This window comes from Capsicum annuum, chromosome 11 (assembly GCF_002878395.1).
Source record: "Capsicum annuum cultivar UCD-10X-F1 chromosome 11, UCD10Xv1.1, whole genome shotgun sequence".
Lineage (NCBI taxonomy): Eukaryota > Viridiplantae > Streptophyta > Magnoliopsida > Solanales > Solanaceae > Capsicum > Capsicum annuum.
This window is the reverse complement of record NC_061121.1, coordinates 184,881,071-184,901,358: the sequence shown is the minus strand read 5'-3', so window position 1 is coordinate 184,901,358 and position 20,288 is coordinate 184,881,071. Positions and strand designations below refer to the sequence as shown.

Genomic DNA, 20,288 nt, shown 5'->3' with positions numbered 1-20,288 from the left:
TTTTGTATACCTGTCTGCCTATAATAGACTTAACCACTGGGGTAGACACTAAGAAAGGTCCTGCTAATATTTTGAGACTGACACCAAAGTCTACAATTATGTAAGGAGTAACAAAAGAAAGTGAAGTTTTGGGATCTAGCAATGCATAAACATAAACATGGAAAATTTATAACATACCCGTAACCATATCAGGAGGACTGTCCTGATCATGCCAGGTCTGAAGAGCATAAAGTCTGTTCTAGTGGTGTCTATTGGAAGTAGCACCCTGCTATATTGGGCAACTATCTAGAGCTGATGAAAATTTGGCCTTACCCATCTAAAAAACATCCTTACTATTCTGACTAACCACTAGGCAATCCATGAACCTGTGGCCTGGCCTACCACATTCAAAACATCCAATACTACTTGCTCTGTACTCTTCCTAATAATTTTTACCATATTTCCTACAAAGCGGATTGGTATGAACATTGTTCACACTACCCTGAGTTTAAGAGCCTGATGCCCTATCCTGATTGCCTTTCCTAAACTTAGGCACCAGGGCACTGGCCAAAGATGGTGTTGGAGATGAAAATTTCTAATGAAACTGAGAACAATTACCATCTTCTAACCTTGGTTGAGAAAAGTTGAAACTGCCTGCTCTAGCCTTCTTATTCTTCTTTTCCTTCTCTTTGAGCTTTTCTTTCTCAATCTGCTGAGCATGGACCATCAATCTAGAAAGATCCATCTCCTTAAACAACATAGTTGTCCTACAATCTTTCACCACATCCGTCAAAACTCTTGACATAAATTTAGTCATTCTGGCCTTATAATCAACCACCATAGTAGGAGCATACCTTGCCAACTGTGTAAACTTGAGTGAATACTCCCTTACACTCATGTTACCCTGCATCATGCTTATAAACTCCTGAACTTTGGCCTCTCTCAACTCCAATGAAAATAACCTATCCAATAAAGTCGTGGTAAACTCCTCCTACTCTGCCAGCCCTACCTCAACATCCCTATCCTCCTTCCATTGCTTAAACCATGTATGAGCCACTCCCTGTAACTGGTAAGTAGATAAGTCTGCATTTTCACTAAAGATGACACCATGATGTCATTCACTTTTTACCCAGCATCCAAAAACTCCTATGGATCCTCCTCAAACTTTGATCCAGAAAACAAAGAGGGATTCATCCAAGTAAAATTTCAAATTCTAGCTACTACTGTATTTTTCAATCGATTGGCTGGGGCAAAAACCTACTGGTTATTTTGGGCCACTACTGAGTTAGCCAAAATGGTACAAGCGGCTCTGAATTTGGCATGGAAAATATGGTCGTTTAGGGGATCTTCCTAAATAGGTGGTGTGAGCTGACCCATGTTTTTTCTTCCATTGTTTTTTTCTGGGAGACATATTTTATCAATGGAATGAAGGACAAATTAGAAGAGGAAGTTCAATAGAGTTCATGCTTTTTCACATGACAGATACTAAAAGAAGGGAAATTTTTCCTAAAATATCTCATAACCTCTTTTCCATAAATGTGGCGCGCTTTACACTCATGTTTAAGACTCTACTCGATGTGACTTTCAGATACCCTAGGACACTTTAAAACCTTAGGCTCTTATACTAACTTTTTTCATAACCCAAAGCTACCCCCTAGTTGCAACACGGTGCTTACAACCACAAGTGACCCCAAGCTAATCTAGGATCTGGTACCTGTTATGAGCACTAATTAATTCAATATTGAATTAACATATGTGAAAGATATACTGATGAAATATGGCCTAAAATAGACTATTGAACTAAAATATAACTGTCAAATTTGAAAAATAACTGATATCTGGAAGTTAAACAGACTGTTTGAACATTTAAAAGCTTCCAAAACATAAGAAGCTGATGGGACAGACCCCCAACTAACTCCAACTAACTAACATGAATGCAAGTATTGTAAATAGATAAAATTTTAGCATCCTCTATGAATGAGGACTTACTACTACTGCTACTGAGATGGGTACAGAGCTGGATAAGAGTGGTCGGGAAACTGTACATCTGAACCTATGTTATAAGGCAACATAGCTCAAGTGAAAAGATGTAGCCAGTACTTTGAATGTACTAGTATGGAGGGAAGATACTAATTGGAATCATGTAAGTACTGACATAAGTGCATGAACATGTAAAGGTAAATGCAATAAAAATAAGCATGGACATATGCTGAACTAATCTAATTAACTGAATGACTAAATGCCTGTGTGGCTGAATGATTGAAATCCAAGTAAATGGACAACTGATGTTTGTATACAGAGTAACTAATATCAGAATACTTATTAACTAATAACTGTATACTGGTTAACTGATTACTAATACTGCTTAACTGATATCTGTATACTTGATCATGTAAAATTGAACTATACTTAGTCTGAATAACTGGACTGAAACTTAGGGAGGTATCATGTAACCAACTTACCCCAATCTAAGCTAATTGGGGTCCAACCTATAACCCCAGTTGGAAGTGTGTCAGTACCTTACCATGGGTACTAACACTGGTTGTGTGGATCTACTAAACTGATGTCCCGCAGGACTAGGGAGTCATCCTATACTGGCAGGTGCTCCTATGAGATATGTGTCAACCCTAAACTATCAGGAAGACTCTCAAACCTAAGCTGGTTATGTTGTTCTGGAACTTAGGAATTGCTACTTAGGGTCACACCCTCTATTGGCTGGTTCAGGTATACCAAACTGGTTACAGAAATCTCCTATCTGAGATTTTTCTCTAAGTTTATCAAGCTTAAGTTTTCTAGACTATTTTAACTCATTACACAGGTATAACCCTTATTATGTACAAGCTGCTATCAAATGACCATACATATACTTTTCCCAAGGAATTTCACCAAAGGAGCCTCTAAGAGTTTTTTTAACCCTTTCATCAAATAATGGAGAAAGTTTGTCTATAAACCTGGCCTTCCAATGTGCATATCTAATTTTATAATACTCAATATTTTACAGTTTAGAGCTTATCATTGCGTATAAAATTTAGTAGCTTTCCAACGATATAAAATATGCCCAAATCCAATACCCGGGTTAAGAGTTAGGGCCATTTTTGTAAAAGAGTGTACCAAGTGGCACTTCACCGCATCGCAGAGACCAGCCAAATGGCATTCATCAATTTTTAGATAAGCTCCACGATAATGGTACATTTCTCCAATGTCCCAGTTCATAATTGTCAAATTCTAGTGAGGCTCCGCGATTGTACCGCATCACGCCACAGGCCAAATTCCCAGTCATCCTTTTTAAACAGTTTCCAGTGGAATTCCAGTAGCATGGCACGATGGTGGCGCATCGCGCCAAGGGCCTAAATCAGAATTTTTAAGTGACGATTTTTAAATCTTTTCCAAGGGTAATTGGATATTTTTTTCATGACCCAAATCAGTCTTTAACACGAAATTTACCCCTAATTAACCTAGTTACAACATTATCTATTTTTCCATGACCCAAATCAGCCTTTAACATGGAATTTACCCCTACTTAACCTAGTTACATCATTATCCACTCATTCTTCCCCAAATTGAAAGAATTCTCTCTCAAAGGGCAAAACCCTAGCTTCAAGAAATCAAGAACAAACTCAAGACTTTCTCCAAGAACCCTTAAGAATTAATGTTCCAAGGTATGTTAGGTGTTCATCTATGGGTTCCTTTCATCCATAGAGTTCAAGAATCCTTTTTTAAACTTACAAGATCTTAGAATTATAAATTCCATGCTTAAAATTGATTGTATTCATGTTATGATATTAATTGGGTTTCAATCCATGATTTAGTATAAGTTTCACGAAACTAAAATAGTTTATATAATGAATTGCAAGCTAAAGCCTTGAATTTGACATTGAGTATTGTATTCATGATGTTCATGTGTTGGCCACTATCATGTGAAATAATCCATGTTCCCCAAGTATTTGCTAAAATACCTATGTGAAGTAAATAGTGGAATCATGACATGTCATTATGTGGTCCCAATCATGTACAAGCTTATACCGTACAAGTGTTTGATAAAATGTCTCTATAAATGAATAATGAACAAGTGGACATTGTTATGCATTTCAAGATCATGCTATGCTTTACTTTTACTCTATCGAGTCCTGGAGGTATCTAATACCCAAAAATCTAGTTATTTACCTAGAGCTATAGTAATTATAGAATAGCTTAGTAGTGTCACGATAAGTAAACTTAGTCGGTTACAAAACCCAGTAAACTCAGTTAGTTACAGAATTTAGTGAAACTATGGGGGCTCAACTGACAGTAGAGGGTGTGATCCTTAGAAGCAATCCTTACATTCTAAAACTATGTAGCCACCATATGTTAAGACATCAACCTACCAGTTGAGGGTTGATGAGGTATTTTAACGTGCCAGTTGAGGCTACCACCATTCTCATTAGAGTACCTGCCAGATGAGGGTAACTCTTCAGCTTGTCTTACCCGTGGAACGGTACTGACACCCTTCCAGCAGGGGTTACAGGTTGGACCCCAAATCTATTCATAAAAAAGAGTATGTCGGTTAGATGATTACTTTCCCTAGTTTCAGTTTTAGTTTTTAGTCTCAGTATAGAACGCAGTTCAGTTCCACAGAATCAAGTCTGTCAGATACAGTCAATCAGTTTTAGTAATTTAGTTATTAGTAAATCTTAGATTATCAGTTACTCAGTATCAAAACTCAGAACTCAGTTTCGGTAAAAGCTCAGTTATATTATATATACACGTATATATGCACTATCGCATACTCAGTACTTACAGCAATTTTAGTTACTTATGTACTCTCATATTCAATTACTCTATATCATTCAGTCAGTTATTGTTCATATATATGAACCCTTGCATTCAGCCTTACCTCATCTAGCATACCAGTATATTTTATGTACTGACGCATATTCTTTCTTTGCGTTGTGATATCTCATATTATAGGTTCAGACGCTCAGGTTCCAAACCGTACTAGACAAAATTAGATTTAGCCAGTAGTGTCAGATTTAGTAGTGAGTCATCATCTATCAAGGATATGTTTTATTTTAGTATTTCATTAGTCAGAGTTAGTTGGGGCATTGTACTATCAACTCCACATTCAGACAGTACAGTTAGAGGCTTTTTAGACTAGACTAGTTCAAACAGTATTCAGATTTCAGATGTTTTTATTAGATGTTATTCTTTACCAGTATTCATATTTTAAACCTTACAGTAATTCAACCTATTTTCTACATTATTTACAGTATTATTATTCATTGCTCACAGTAGATATCAGTCATGGGTTAGCTTGTGGTCCCTCGGGATCGTAAGCATCGTGTAACGTCTGGGTTACAGACTTGGGGCATTACAAACTTAGTATCAGAGCCTAAGGTTCAATAGAGTCCTAGAGAGTCTGAAAGCCGCATCTAGTAGAGTCTTGTGTATGGGTATGTAGTGCACCACACTTATGGATAGGAGGTTATAAGATATTTAGGAAAAGTTTCCCTTCTTTCAGTATTCATGTCGTGCGAGTGAGCATGAGCTCAAGCTAAATTCTTAATCTAATCCTTTTCTTCCTTTTGGTTACAGAACATCCCTCCCAAAAATACTAATGGAAGAAGAACTGGAAATTAATCAGCACCTCAGCCCATTCACGTAGATCCTCTGGACGAGTATGTCTCTCATGCAGAATTCAGAGATGCGTTTACCACTCTAGCTAGTTTTATAAAAGGTTAGAATAAATGACCACCTGTTGTGCAGGCCAACCCAATGGCCAATACTGCTATAGCCAGGATTTGGGACTTCACCAAAATAAATCTCCACTATTATTTAGATCTAAGTTAGAAGAGGATCCATTGGAGTTACTCGATCAGGTTCAAAAAATCACAGATATTATGGGAGTGACTTCTAGTGAGAGTATTGAGTTAGCTTCCTATCAACTACAAGATGTAGCCCATACGTGGTTTAAGCAGTAAAAGGTAGACAGGGGCATAGATGCAAAGCCCATAGAGTGTGAAGAGTTTGCTACTACTTTTCTAGATAGATTCTTTCTCTTAGAGCTGAGAGAAGCCAAGGTGTTAGAGTTTATCAATCTTAGACAGGGTAGAATGAGTGTGAAAGAGTATTCCCTTAAGTTTACTCAGTTAGCCAGGTATGCTCCACATGTAGTAGCCGATAGTAGGTCCAGAATGAGCAAGTTCATATTTGGGTTGTCAGAGAGTATGGTTAAGGAGTGCAGAACTGAGATATTAATTAAGGAGATGGACATATCCAAGATCATGGTCCATGATCAGCAGATAGAAGAAGCAAGAATAAGGAGAGAGAGAGAGAGAGAACAAGAAAGCTAGAATATAAAGTTTCAATTTCACTCAGCCTAAGTCAGAGGGTGGTAATCATTCCCATTTTTGCCCAAAATCTTTGGTTCCAGATCCATCTTCAGCTAGTACGCCAGTACCAAAGTTTAGGAATGACAGTTGAGATAGGGAACCAGGCTCTCAAACCCAAGGTAGTGTGAGCAGTGGTTGTACCCATCCACTTTGTAGAGAATGTGGTAAGAATTACAAGGGAGTATGTAGGGCTGGCAGTGATATATGTTTTGAGTGTGGCAAGCCAGGCCATAGAATCAGAGATTGTCCTCAGTCAGGTTCACAGGGTCAGTGCAGTCGTCCTTCAGCTCAGTCCGGCCGCCCGAATTAGCAGGGTGCTGCTTTCAGTGCCACCAGCGGGCAACATCCAAACAGACTATATGCACTTCAATCCATATAATATTAGGAAAGTTCTCCTAATGTGGTCACCGGTATGTTATAGATCTTCCATTTACATATTTATGCCTTATTAGATCCAGGAGCTTCTTTGTCTTTTATAACTCCTTACATAGCAGTCAACTTTAAAATTAGACTAGAAATCTTAATAGAACCTTTCTTAGTGCTTACCCCAATAGGTAAATCTATTCTAGCCAGACGAGTATACAGAAATTTCTTAGTTATAGTATTTCAAAAAATCCCTTTAGTTGATTTAAGTTTGAATCTTTAAAGATTGAGCTAGTAGAAAAAAGAGTTAAAAATTCAAAGTTAGCCAGTGTTGAGGTTGCTATAGGATGATTGTTGGGGTAATATGAAGTTAAGAATCATGTATCAAAATAAAGTACTAGCAGTGGACCATACGTTATCAGGTGTAGTCCTTCAGAATAAGTTTAGTGTTTATGAGTATTGTTATATCTCAGGCTCTAGAGTAAAGTGGTTTCAGTTTAATTCAGAGTTTATTAATTTATTCACAACTTAATAATAATGGCTTTAAGCCAAGGGGGAGATGGTAGAACAAGTAACCATGTCAGGTTTTTAGGTTTTAGTAGTAATATCAGTATATACAGAAAAGTAGTGGGAGAGAATGATGCCCAACCCATTTTAACCTCTGTGCAAAGTTTTGTACTTTAGCTATCACGATATCTACTCATGCATTACATGTCATCTCTATGATCATAGCTCATATTTGTGCATTATCAAAAATCATGTACACTTACAGTTCCTAGTATAAGGTGTTCTAGTTCACTCAGTGTTATGAATCATGCTCCATGAATACAGAAACTCCAAACACAGGTCATGCAAATCATGACTCATGTACTTATGCTTTATAGTATACTCAGTTCCCATGACTCATGCAACATTCCTAATGATCAGCTAAATTTAGACTATGTCATGTATATCCTCAGTTTAGACCTCTTGATAAATCTATGATATTGATATTCTATTCCTCAGGCCTCAGTTAAATGTCAGGTTCTGTGTAGTGTCCATTCATGCTTTAGGGCCTCATTTTTTAACCTTTCAGTATACTTTCCTTATAAAATGAAGAGTGATGGGCAACTGTTTAAATGGGATAGAGTAAATGTTTTATGTTAAGGAAAGATTATTGCATGCTTGTTTTATATGAGGTTGTAGTTATAAAGATAGGCTTGAAGGTCACATTGGTATGTAAGTGGATAAGTGAATTATCCATAGTGAATGGCTAGTAGGAGGTTGTGATTAGTTGTTGAAGGGAAAAACAAATTTGTTATGTAGATAAGAAGTTATGAAATATGGAGCGCATCGAATTCATGACTCGGGCTAGTACTACAGTGTTATGTGTGCATTTCTTGGATTTGAGTAGGCTTGAACTTAGTAGTAGAACTCAGTCTAGCTCAAACCTCAGTAGGTAAAGTTATCAGGGACCATGTGAATATTTTCAGTAGCCTCAAGTGAAATGCGGGGCTAAGATTACAAGTTAGTAGTTGCAGTGCATAAGACTTAGTAACTCTATCTTAGATGATGTTTTGTAGGCCTTATTCCATATTATAGAATTGGAGCCATGTTGTGATTTCTTATTCAGATGTCTTATTCAGACCATGCCAAGATTTCCTTGCTCCATAAAGATAGTGGAACTTTATAGAAAGAGTGTCAAGAAATACTTTAGTTAAGTATAAGTTTTCAGCATGAGTTAGTCCATAAAGCCAGCAATTCAGTTTAACAATCAGGCGGACAATTTCATATGGTTTCACATATTTCCACCCAGTCGTCCTATCCGAAGTCTCATGAATATGACCATTCCAGAGTGAATCATCTGGTAGTTACAAGTTCAGCTCAGTTCATGTATCATGCCTCAGTTTCAAATCCCAGTTATTCATTCACAATTTAGTTCGTGGGTGCCCCGTGTATCATCTCAATTTCTCCTCAGTATCTCAGCTAAGTTAGCATTCTTTGGGGGACATAATGTCCCAAGGGGGAGATGCACTATAACCCCTGAGCTTTTATGTCCTAAACCTTCCAGTTTCTCTTCATGTAACAAGATCCAGTTTGGAGTAACGAGTACTCATAAGCTGAATCTTTCATTCCCATCTCAACTGCATGACCAGTCCCCTGTCATGCATGTATCGAAGGAATCTGTTCAGTTCATGTATCATGTTTCAGACCCAGTTATGTTCTCATGTTCCCGTTCATGCATGTTCAATAAATGATCTCAGATTCACCAGTATACTCAGATGAGGTAACAGTTTTCCTTAGATTTATTTAGTTCCATGTCCAGTTATGGTTACAAGCTTGGTATCAGTTACCGTTGTATATCATCTTCACGACAGTCATGGATTCATGAATCAGTACAGTCATGTACTCATGAATCAGTACAGTCATGTACTCATGCATCAGATATGCATGTTTAGAATGAAAACTCATCTTATTAGTACTTTTAGTCATATATTCCATGCATCAGATATGCATGTCCAGTGTGTAAACTCAGTCTATTAGTAGTTTCTCAACTTAATCAATCTCATTCGAGGACGAATGTTCCCAAGGGGGAGATATTGTAATACCCCGTATTCCTTAGCTCATTTTAACTCTCAACACATGAGTATTCATATATAAAATTATTATAATACTCAGTGTTTTATAGTTTAGAGCTTATCATTGCATAGAAAATTTAGTCAGCTTTCCAACAATATAAAATTTGCCCAAATTTGATACCCGGGTGAAGAGTTGAGCCATTTTTGTAAAATAGTGTGCCAACTGGCACTTCACTGCATCGTGGAGACTAGCAAAATGGCATTCGTCAGTTTTTAATGGAGCTTTGTGATAATGGCGCATTACTCCAATGTCCTAGTTCACAATTGTCAAATTCCAGTGAGGCTCCATGATTGTACCGCATCGCACCACAGGCCAAATTTCCAGTCGTCCTTTTTAAACAGTTTGCACTGGAATTCCAGTAGCATGGCGCGATGGTGGCACATCGCGCCTCAGCCCAAATTGGGAATTTTCAGCAACGATTTTTAAATCTTTTCCAGGGGTAATTGGGTAGTTTTCCATGACCAAATCAGTCTTTAACACGAAATTTACCCCTAATTAACCTAGTTACATCATTATCCACTCATTCTTCCCCAAATTAAAAGCATTCTCTCTCAAAGGGCAAAGCCCTAGCTTCAAGAAATCAAGAATAAACTCAAGACTTTCTCCAAGAACCCTCAAGAATTAAGATTCCAAGGTATGTTAGGTGTTCATCTATGGGTTCCTTTCACCCATAGAGTTCAAGAATCCCTTTTTAAACTTACAAGATCTCAGAATTATGAATTTCATGCTTGAAATTGATTGTATTCATGTTCATGATATTAATTAAGTTTCAATCCATGATTTAGTATAAGTCTTATGAAATTAAAATGGTTTATGTGATTAATTATATGAATTGCATGCTAAACCTTAGAATTTGACATTGAGTATTGTATTCATGATGTTCATGTAGTGGACATTATTATGTGAAATAAACCATGTTCCCCAAGTGTTTGCTAAAATGCCTATGTGAAGTAAATAGTGGAAATATGACATGTCATTATGGGGTTCCAATCATGTACAAGCTTATGCCCTACAAGTGTTTGACAAAATGTCTCTATAAATGAATTATGAACAAGTGGACATTGTTATGCTTTTCAAGATTAGTCTATGCTTTACTTTACGCTATCAAGTCCTGGGGGTATCTAATACCCAAAAATCTAGCTATTTACCTAGAACTACAGTAGTTACAGAATAGTATCAGTAGTGTTACAATCAGTAAACTCAGTCGGTTACAAATCCTAGAAAACTCAGTCAGTTACAAAACTTAGTGAAACTCAGTATCAGTCTAAGTATAATCTGTTCAGTGTCTATTCAGTTAGGAGTAGAATTCAGCACCAAATGAACCCAAGGATGGGGGCTTACCTGCCAGTAGAGGGTGTGATCCTTAGAAGCTATCCTTGTATTCTAGAACTATGTAGCCAGCGTAGGTTGAGACATCAATCTACCAATTAAGGGTTGATGATGTGTTTTAACCTGCCAGTTGAGGGTAGCACCGTTCTCATTAGAGTACCTGCCAGATGAGGGAAACTCTTCAGCTTGTCTTTACCCGTGGCACAGTACTGACACTCTTCCAGCTAAGGTTATAGGTTGAACCCCAAATCTATTCAAAAAAAAAAGGCATATCGGTTAGATAATTACTTCCCATAGTTTTAGTTTTAGTTTTCTGTCTCAGTATAGAACTCGGTTTTGTTTTATAGAATCAGGACTGTTAGATACAGTCAATCAGTTTCAATAATTTAGTTATCAGTAAATCTCAGATTATTAGTTACTCAGTATCAAAACTCAAAACTCAGCTTCAGTAAAAGTTTAGTTACAGTATATATACACGTATATGTACAGTATCGCATGCTCAGTACTTATAGCAGTTTCAGTTACTTATGTACTTTCATATTTAGTTACTCTATATCATTCAGTCAGTTATTATCCATGCCTATGAACCCTTGCATTCAGCCTTACCTTATCTAGCATACTAGTACATTCCATGTACTGACGCATACTCTTTATTTGTGCTATGATGTCTCATATCATAGGTTCGGATGCTCAGATTCCTAATCGTGCATAGACAGATTTAGATTCAGCTAGCAGTGTCAGATTTAGTAGTGAGTCCTCATCTATCAAAGATATGTTTTATTTTAGTATTTCAGTAATTGGAGTTAGTTGGGGGCTTGTCCCATCAACTCCACATTCAGATAGTTCAGTTAGAGGCTTTTCAAACTAGACTAGTTCAGACAATATTTAGATTTTAGATATTATTCTTTACCAGTATTCAGGTTTTGAACTTTATGGAAATTTAGACTATTTTCCACATTATTTATAGTATTATTATTTAGTGCTCACAATAGATATCAGTCATGGGTTAGCTTATGGTCCCTTGAGATCATTAGCACCGTGTAATGTCTGGGCTACAAACTCGGGGCTTTATAGAATGATTTGGAAATATTTGATTGATTATGCTATTTGCAGTATGGTTACTGACCCTCTATGGTAGATGGCCAGATAAAAAGGATAGGGCAGATCAAGAGGAAGATCAGCCTCTGGTGAAAGGGAAAGATCATCCCAAAATAGATCATATTCTCAAGGATCATCATACGGATCCTCATCTAATTCCACCATTATACAAATGGGAAATAAGAGTTTAATAAACTCTAAGGTATCGCAGAAAGGTGAATCTTCATCATCTACTTCTATCCATCTGGATGATATTCCAGATGATAGTCCGTTATATGGATAATTGCACGCTTATTTAGCAGCTCAAAAGCAAAGTGATACATTTGCTTCAATTGCAAAAGATAATGATGAAATCAAACCTTATGAAAGGATAGAAAACAAAGAAATGATATTTCTTATTAAAACTCTGAGATTTAGAGGCGAAATGAACCGTGGAAGATACTCCACAATATTTGATGAACAATTTATTTTTTCCAAGCGAGTCATAAAAACCCACACTTATTATGAAACCATTCTCGGTACCACAGGTAGTGCAGAATGAGAACATTTCTATGGTTATAACTATGAAGAGAATATTTACAACTTATCTAAAATTATTGTTAAATGGATTATATCCGTAGAATATTGGGGAATGATCAATATGGCAGAAAAGCAGATATTGCTCAAAGGTTCCAAAATAAATTTCACTTATTGGGATTATATTCAGGCCATTGATAAAGTCCTTTATTATAATAATGATCAACATAAGTATACTTGGTTCATAAAGGTATAAGCAAAGACCTTTGCAGAACCAATTCCAAATTGGTTCTTAAAATGGTGGTCCTATCATGGTCCAACCATTCAGATATTGCCAGATCCATTTTTAAAGTTATACAAAGAATGGGCCAAAATCTCTCCTCAGTTAAATGAATTGTATCATGTATATCATATCTGCAATCTGGATAAAATTGATCAAATGTATTTCTTCTTTGAATTCTCTATTCCTTAGTTAGAAATAGGCTTCGTAATTTGGATTTGTAGGAGAACAAATCCCATGTTTATACAGGGTATTTTATAATAATTTTGGGAATAAATTAATGAGAAAGAATCCCTAAACAAAAATATTGTATGGACAGGAACTCTTGGGCTCTATTCAAAATAAGGTTCAAGAATATTCAGTAGTCCATAGACAAAATATTATTGAGAAAAATTCACTAAAACACATTGTAAGGAGAATCGATGTTCATGACAGTGACAGAATTGAAATGATAGAAAACTATATGGAAGAAGTCTGAAAAAATCTAATGAAAGCAGTTGATAGTCGTGATAAATCAGACACTTCAATGAAAAGTATAACTAGCGATGATATCGCCGAAGAAAATATTGAAGACTCACAACCTATTCCTTCAGATAGACCGCTGTCAGAAGATGCCATTACAAGAAATAAGAAATTTCTTATAAAATTAAAAGGGAAGAATAAAGTGTGATATACTATTCCCAGATGCCTGCATAGTAAATTCACTCTGCATGGGACCCAAATGTGGGACCCTTAGTACTATTGGTAGATTCTTATGCAGTAGATTCACTATGCATGGGACCCGGATGTGGGACCCATTTTACTATTTGTAGATTCTTTTTCTTTTCTATAAATAGGTACATTCATTTATTAGGGAATGCAAGAGAAGGTTTTTATTTTTTTCTTTTTTCTCTTGAAGACTCTCTCTCTCTAGTTCTTCATCTCTCTTGTATGGTATTCTTAAGTTTGGAATAAAAGTCTGCCATTAATTACTATTCAGACCTTGAATCCAGCCAATTAAGGTAGTTATTTCTTCCTTTAATTTGAGTTCTTTAATACCCTTTATCCCTCTTCGGCCATGACTATGTTCGGCTAAATAATTTTTATATATATGCTGAAGATCTAACTTCTCTTATATAATAGCCATGAAAAATCTAGACTCTATCAAAATATAAAGGAATTTCTCTATAGTTTGTTGACTGGGTTCCAAAATGGTGGTATAGTCAAAGTTGGTACTGCTTTTGTTCGTTTTCTCTTAATAACTACGTCTAGCGAGCTGTGAATTTTTAAGCCCGTTAAAATTGAGGAAAAGGGCATCCTTATTCATGGTTAGAACTACTAAACACATGGGCTCAACTCAAGAATGTATTAAGTTCTAACAGGACCTTTGTTTGGTTAAAACTCCCATACAATCAATAAGCTGTATGAAATTCTTATATGTTTCAGTTGGATTTCCATTTCGATTTTCCGATATTAAATTATGTCTGGATAGCCGTGTGAATTATCGCCAGTCCTCAGATCCTATAACAGATTATATTCCCAGGGATCATCATACGAATCCTCATCTAATTCCCCTATTATACAAATGGAAAATGGGAAATATGAGTACTAAGAGTACTTGACTTGAAGACATAGATATACCTCAAAACCTTGACTTATTAAACAAGTGGACTATTCCAAAAGTTGATATAAAACCATCTATGATTATGGTTGGTTTGATAAAGTTTTTTCTAAACAAATGATAAAGACAACTGAAAAGTCTTTACAATTAAATTCTTCTGAACAAATGATTCATTAATTAAATAAGCGAGACATTAATTTGTATAAGAATTATAATAATTTTATGCGCACTGGATTGGTTCAAATTTCCTTTAAACACTCTTAAAGGGTTACCAGAGACATTTTTAGTAGCTCTTAGATACTAGAAATCTGAATTTCAGACAGTCTCTAACGGGTTTGATTGAATCCACTATGGCCTATGGTCCAGTTTATTTCAATACTCAGCCAAATTTATAATTATCTTTGGCTGACGCAAATATACTTGATGCTTTAACATTAAATATGAAAACGCATGGTTATAATTATACTCCTGGATCTAAACTTATTTATCTGTCATACAAAATTTATTACGGATTATTAACAACTTTAAATCCTTGATGTAAGTTATACGATACATCGGATCGGACAATATTAGTCAAGATTAATTTTGTGAGGTCAAAGTCACCACAAGAAGACCTATTAAATAGGATGAGATTGATTTTTCCCATTACTTGGACCGTAAATTTGGTTATATCTCCAAAATAAGTCACTGATTATTTAACTAATAGTGAATTATTGCATATGACTCAAAATTCGAATGGTAAGATTTGTATTCAATTCGATGAAAGGTCTACTGTTTATAACAGACATTCATTCTCCATGCCTAAATAATTACCTTCTATGCATCATATTTCTCCTGTAGAACCATTATATGGTCCAGCTAGAAGTCGTGTAGCTTCTTTGCACACAATTGACTCAGCTTCTACAAGATTTGTAAAGAAAGTTAAAGTCAATCCTCAAACAAATATTGTTCAAGATAATGACAATATTTTTTATAGAGATATTCCTACTGCTTCTGAAATGAACTTTGATCCAAATGGCATTTAGTGATTCCATACATAATCAATTTTAGTCCTAGATCCCAAGTAAGAAATTATATTAGAAAAGAATTTTTTGATAAAAAATGGAACAAATTTAGAACTTGGTTTTTTGAAACTTATAGTCCTGATGAGATAAATAATATTTCTCAAGAATTTTATGAAACGTGTGCATTGCATAATCAAATTATGTATTTCCTGCCTTGGTTTATAACCACGTACTTGTCATTGTATGTTAAGGTGCTTGAAAGATCATATCAAGATAATAGTGGTAACATTGTTAGAACTGTTTACCCTCCCCAAGCTCTTTTTATTTTATCGAATAATACTGGTATTACCTTTTCTGCATTTCAAAAATTTATTAGTAATGAAGTCGCTTAGGTAACTATTGCAGAAATTAATAATTTGATTTCCCAAAATAATTATTTGAGCTTATAAGTGAAAGTTTTAGAAGAACATATTTCTTCTCTTGATAAAAAGCTTAATGAGTTAATTGATTTGATTAAAAAACTGAGTATTAGTCCAAACTCTATTGATATTGCTTCTTCTTCAAAAAGTAAGACAGAAGATTTGATGACTAAAACCAGTATTCATAGGCATCCCTAATACTGAAGGATTTCTACTTAAATCGTCATTGCATGATTTAGAACAGCTTCTTGATAAAAAGCTTTCTGGTTTAACTATTAGACCTATTGATTTGTATAATGTTTTTGATAATAGCCTAGAATCCACTCCTGATTTTAAAAATCATACCAAATCAGAGCTTAATAAGCTTAAAGAAATTATTAGAAAATAGTCGGGTAAAAATCCCAGATATGCCGATTTACCCCACATGCACACTTATTACTATCCGCGACCCACTCCTCAAAATGTTCTAATAGATGAAAGGTATTGGAATCAGACTAATACATCTTATAGCGGAGACGAAATTTACGAATGGCACCTTGATGGCTTAACTAAGAGGCAATTAACAATACTCGTTCACCGCATTATGATGTATTCAACGGTGAGCAAAGTTACTGGTAATAGAGAAAATAGAACAGATAAAGTTATTTGTAAAATTATAGTTGCTAGTTATACTGGCCAACTTTGTGGCTGATGGGATAATTTTTTGACTCGTGAACAAAGAGAGTTAATTTTTAATGTTGTAGCTACTGCTCCAAGGTTGATACTCTAGGAAGAGCCCTAGTTGAAAATAGGAAAGATGTTTTTATACACTCGTTCTTACAATTTTGGAACATTTTAATGGTAGATTCACCAATCAATACGAAAAGATTCATACTCTCTTGATTGGGCTTAGATGTAAGGCCCTTTGAGAATTTAGGTGGTATAAGGACACCTGTTTAAGTCAGTTCATAGAATTACCCGAAAATAGATACGCACATTGGAAGGCCAAGTTTATAGACTGAATTCCTCCATTATTTGCTGAAAGGGTTAGAAAAACTCTTAGAGGCTCCTTTGGTGAAATTCCTTGGGAAAGGTATACCTATGGTCATTTGATAGCAGCTTGTTCACCAGAAGAGTTAAACCTGTATAATGAGTTAAAATTGTCTAGACAAGTTAAGCTTGATAAACTTTGAGAAAAATCTCAAATAGGAGATTTCTGTAATCAGTTTGGTATACCTGAACCAGCTTTCACCTCCAGGAAAAAAGGACATAAATATTCCAAAAGTGAGCAGACTTATAGAAAAAAGAGATCTAGATATAGGTCCAAAGAAGAACGTGAAATTAGGAAATCTACTAGATTTACCAAAAGTAGGTCTAAGCGAGATCTTGCTAAGATTAAGTGTTACAGATGCGGTAACTTAGGGAATATTTCTCCAAATTGTAAGCTTCAAAAGCTTAAATCTTTAGGTCTTACTGATGATGTGCATGATCAAGTTTATGATTTGTTATACACCTCAGGTTCGAAATCTGATTATAATGCTGAATCTGAAAATGATCTTGAGTTGCCTGATTTATCTGATAGTGATAATTCTAATGCTTTTTTTGATTTCCAAGGTGATACCTCTACTTGTGATGATGCATTTTATAATTTGCAATCCCAGTTTGAAGATTTAAATGTTCAAACCATTACTTCTGATAATGTGTTAGAACTTTTGAGAGAAATTTTTGATGAGAAACTATGGGAAAAGATTATTAATTTGTCTACTTGTTCAAAACCCAGTACTTCTAAATCTGTTGATAACCTTACCTTTACTCCTAAAATTATTGATAGCAATTATTTTATGTCTTATTCGATATCAGAGGTTAAAAGACGTCTTGCTTTGAGTTATGCTCCTGGTAAAGATACTTCTTTTGATGATTTAAAAATAGAAGTTGAAAACTTAAAAAAAAAAAATCTCTTAAACAAAATCAAATGATTTGTGATCACAAAATTTTGCAAACTAAGAAAGATATTTCTCCCACACAGATTTCTATAGGACAAGAAAAAATTTCCGAAGAAAGTGATACGGATGATATTCAAAATTCCCTTGATTTAAAAAATGATTATTTTTTAGAAATGATACAAATTGTTACTGCTCATAAATGGTATATTAAATGTACTCTTTTGATTGATAATCATTTTTCAGTAACTAATATTGCTATGATTGATAGTGGAGCAGATGTTAGTTGCATACAGGAAAGGTTAGTCCCTATAAAATACTTTCATAAAACCACGTATGCTGTTAAATCTGCATCTGGACATGCTCTTGATATAGAGTATAAATTGCCAAACACTGATATTTGCCAGAATAAAATATGCATACCGCATTTCCTCTTTTTGGTTAAAAATCAGTTATACCCTCCAATTATATTTGAAACTCCTTTTTTAAATGCTATTTATCCTTATACTCATATTGATGCAAAAGGATTTATTGTTACTTACAAAAATGAAGAGATATCTTATTCTTTTGTTACAGACCCCGCAACTAGAGATATTAATGCTTTAATTGATATGAAGCAAAAATATATTAATTTTTTACAACTTAAATTACTTAGCATGAATATTTGTGATATAATGAAATCTGCTAAGGTACAGGAAAAAATTAAGTTAATTTTCGAACAACTGCATGTTGATATTTGTGCTGATCACCCCAATACTTTTTGAAATTGAAAAAGGCATATTGTTACTCTTCCTTATAAATGTAATTTCTGTGAGGATGATATCCCAACAAAATCACGACCTTGTCAAATGAATGCTGAATTAGTTGAATTCTGCAAAAAAAAAGAGATTGATAATCTATTACAAAAGAGTTTGATAAAGCCTTCAAAATCCCCTTGGTCATGTACTATTTTTTATGTTAATAACTCAACAGAAAAGGAACGTTGTGTTCCCAGGTTGGTGATAAATTATAAACCTTTGAATAAACATTTAAAATAGATTAGGTATCCTATTCCAACTTAAGGGGATTTATTATCTCATTTATACGACGTCAATATATTTTCAAAGTTTGATTTGAAATCGGGATATTGGCAGATTCAAATATTTAAAGAGCATACTTATAGAACTATTTTTAATGTTCCTTTTGGGCAATATGAAGGGAATGGAATGTCGTTTAGTTTGAAAAATGCCCTATCAGAATTTCAGAAGATAATGAATGATAGATTTAATCCTTATATGGATTTCATCATTGTTTATATTAATGACATTCTTGTGTTTTCTAATACATTTGGATTTCATATAAAGCATCTTGATATTTTTAAGAAAATTGTGATACAGAATGGCTTGGTGATATCAAAGCCAAAAATGAGTTTATTTCAAACAAATGTTACAATTATTAGGACATAATATCTGTCAAAGAAAGATTACTCCCATTCAGAGATCCATTGATTTTGCTTTTAAATTTCCTGATGTTATAACTGACAGGACTCAATTGCAAAGATTTTTGGGAAGCTTGAATTATATTTCCCTTTTTTGTGAGAATTTATCTCGTGATTTAGCCCCGTTATACGATAGGATAAAAAGGGATTATAAAGGATCATGGACGAATAGTCATACAAATCTTATTAAACATATTAAACAGAGTGTTAAAACTTTACACTGTTTAACTTTAGCCAATCCTGCTTGGCAAAAAATCATTGAGACAGATGCATCTAATATTGGTTATGGTGTAATATTGAAACAAGTTAATCCGCATAATAATAATAAATACTTGATAAGATTTCATTCTGGTAAATAGACTGATAGTCAGAGAAAATATGCTACGGTAGCTCATGAAATGCTAACCATTGTCAAATGTGTTCTAAAATTCCAGAATGATCTTTATAATCAAAAGGTTTTAATAAAAACTGATTCTCAATCTGTGAAGTATATGTTTGATAAAGATTTTAAACATGATGCTTCAAAGTTAATATTTTCAAGGTGGAAAGCCTAATTAGCCCCTTTTGATTTTGATATTCAGTATAAAAAAGGAATTGATAATTTCCTCCCTGATTTCTTATCTAGGGAATCTCTCAATTAAAATGAATTTTTATACTGTTTCTTACTGAAAAAACTTTAATTACCATTTTAAAGGTGATTCCATTATACAGAGATATTCAAAATCTCAAAATTGATAAAGTCATACATGATATGGTTGAAGAAGAATTTTCTATCTTTAATTATGAAGAAATTAGAGATATTGACTGGTATGATTTGGAAATATCTGATTGATTGTGCTATTTCCAGTATGGTTACTGACCCTCCATGGCAGATGGACATAAAAAAGGACAGGGTAGATCGGGAGGAAGATCAGCCTCCTATGGAAGGGGAATATCATCACCAAATAGATCATATTCTCAGGGATCATCATATGGATCCTCATCTAATTCCCCCGTTATACAAATGGGAAATAGGAGTTTGATAAACTCCAAGGTATCACAGAAAGGAGAATCTTCATCATCTACTTCTATCCATCTGGATGATATTCCAAAAGATAGTCTGTTATATGGACAATTGCAAGCTTATTTAGCAGCTCAAAAGCAAAGTGATACTTTTACTTCAATTGTAAAGAATAATGATTATATCAAACCTTATGAAAGGCTAGAAAACATAGAAATGATATTTCTTATTGAAAACTCTGAGATTCATAGGCAAAATGAACTGTGGAAGATACTCCACAAATATTTTATGAACAATTTATATTTTTCGAGTGAGTC

At 34.6% G+C, this 20,288-nt stretch overlaps 1 pseudogene; it reads left to right on the top strand.

Annotated features, from left to right (window-relative positions):
- Positions 1 to 13,039: 13,039 nt before the first annotated feature.
- Positions 13,040 to 19,803, top strand: LOC124888938 (annotated as a pseudogene).
- The last annotated feature ends 485 nt before the right edge of the window (positions 19,804 to 20,288 follow it).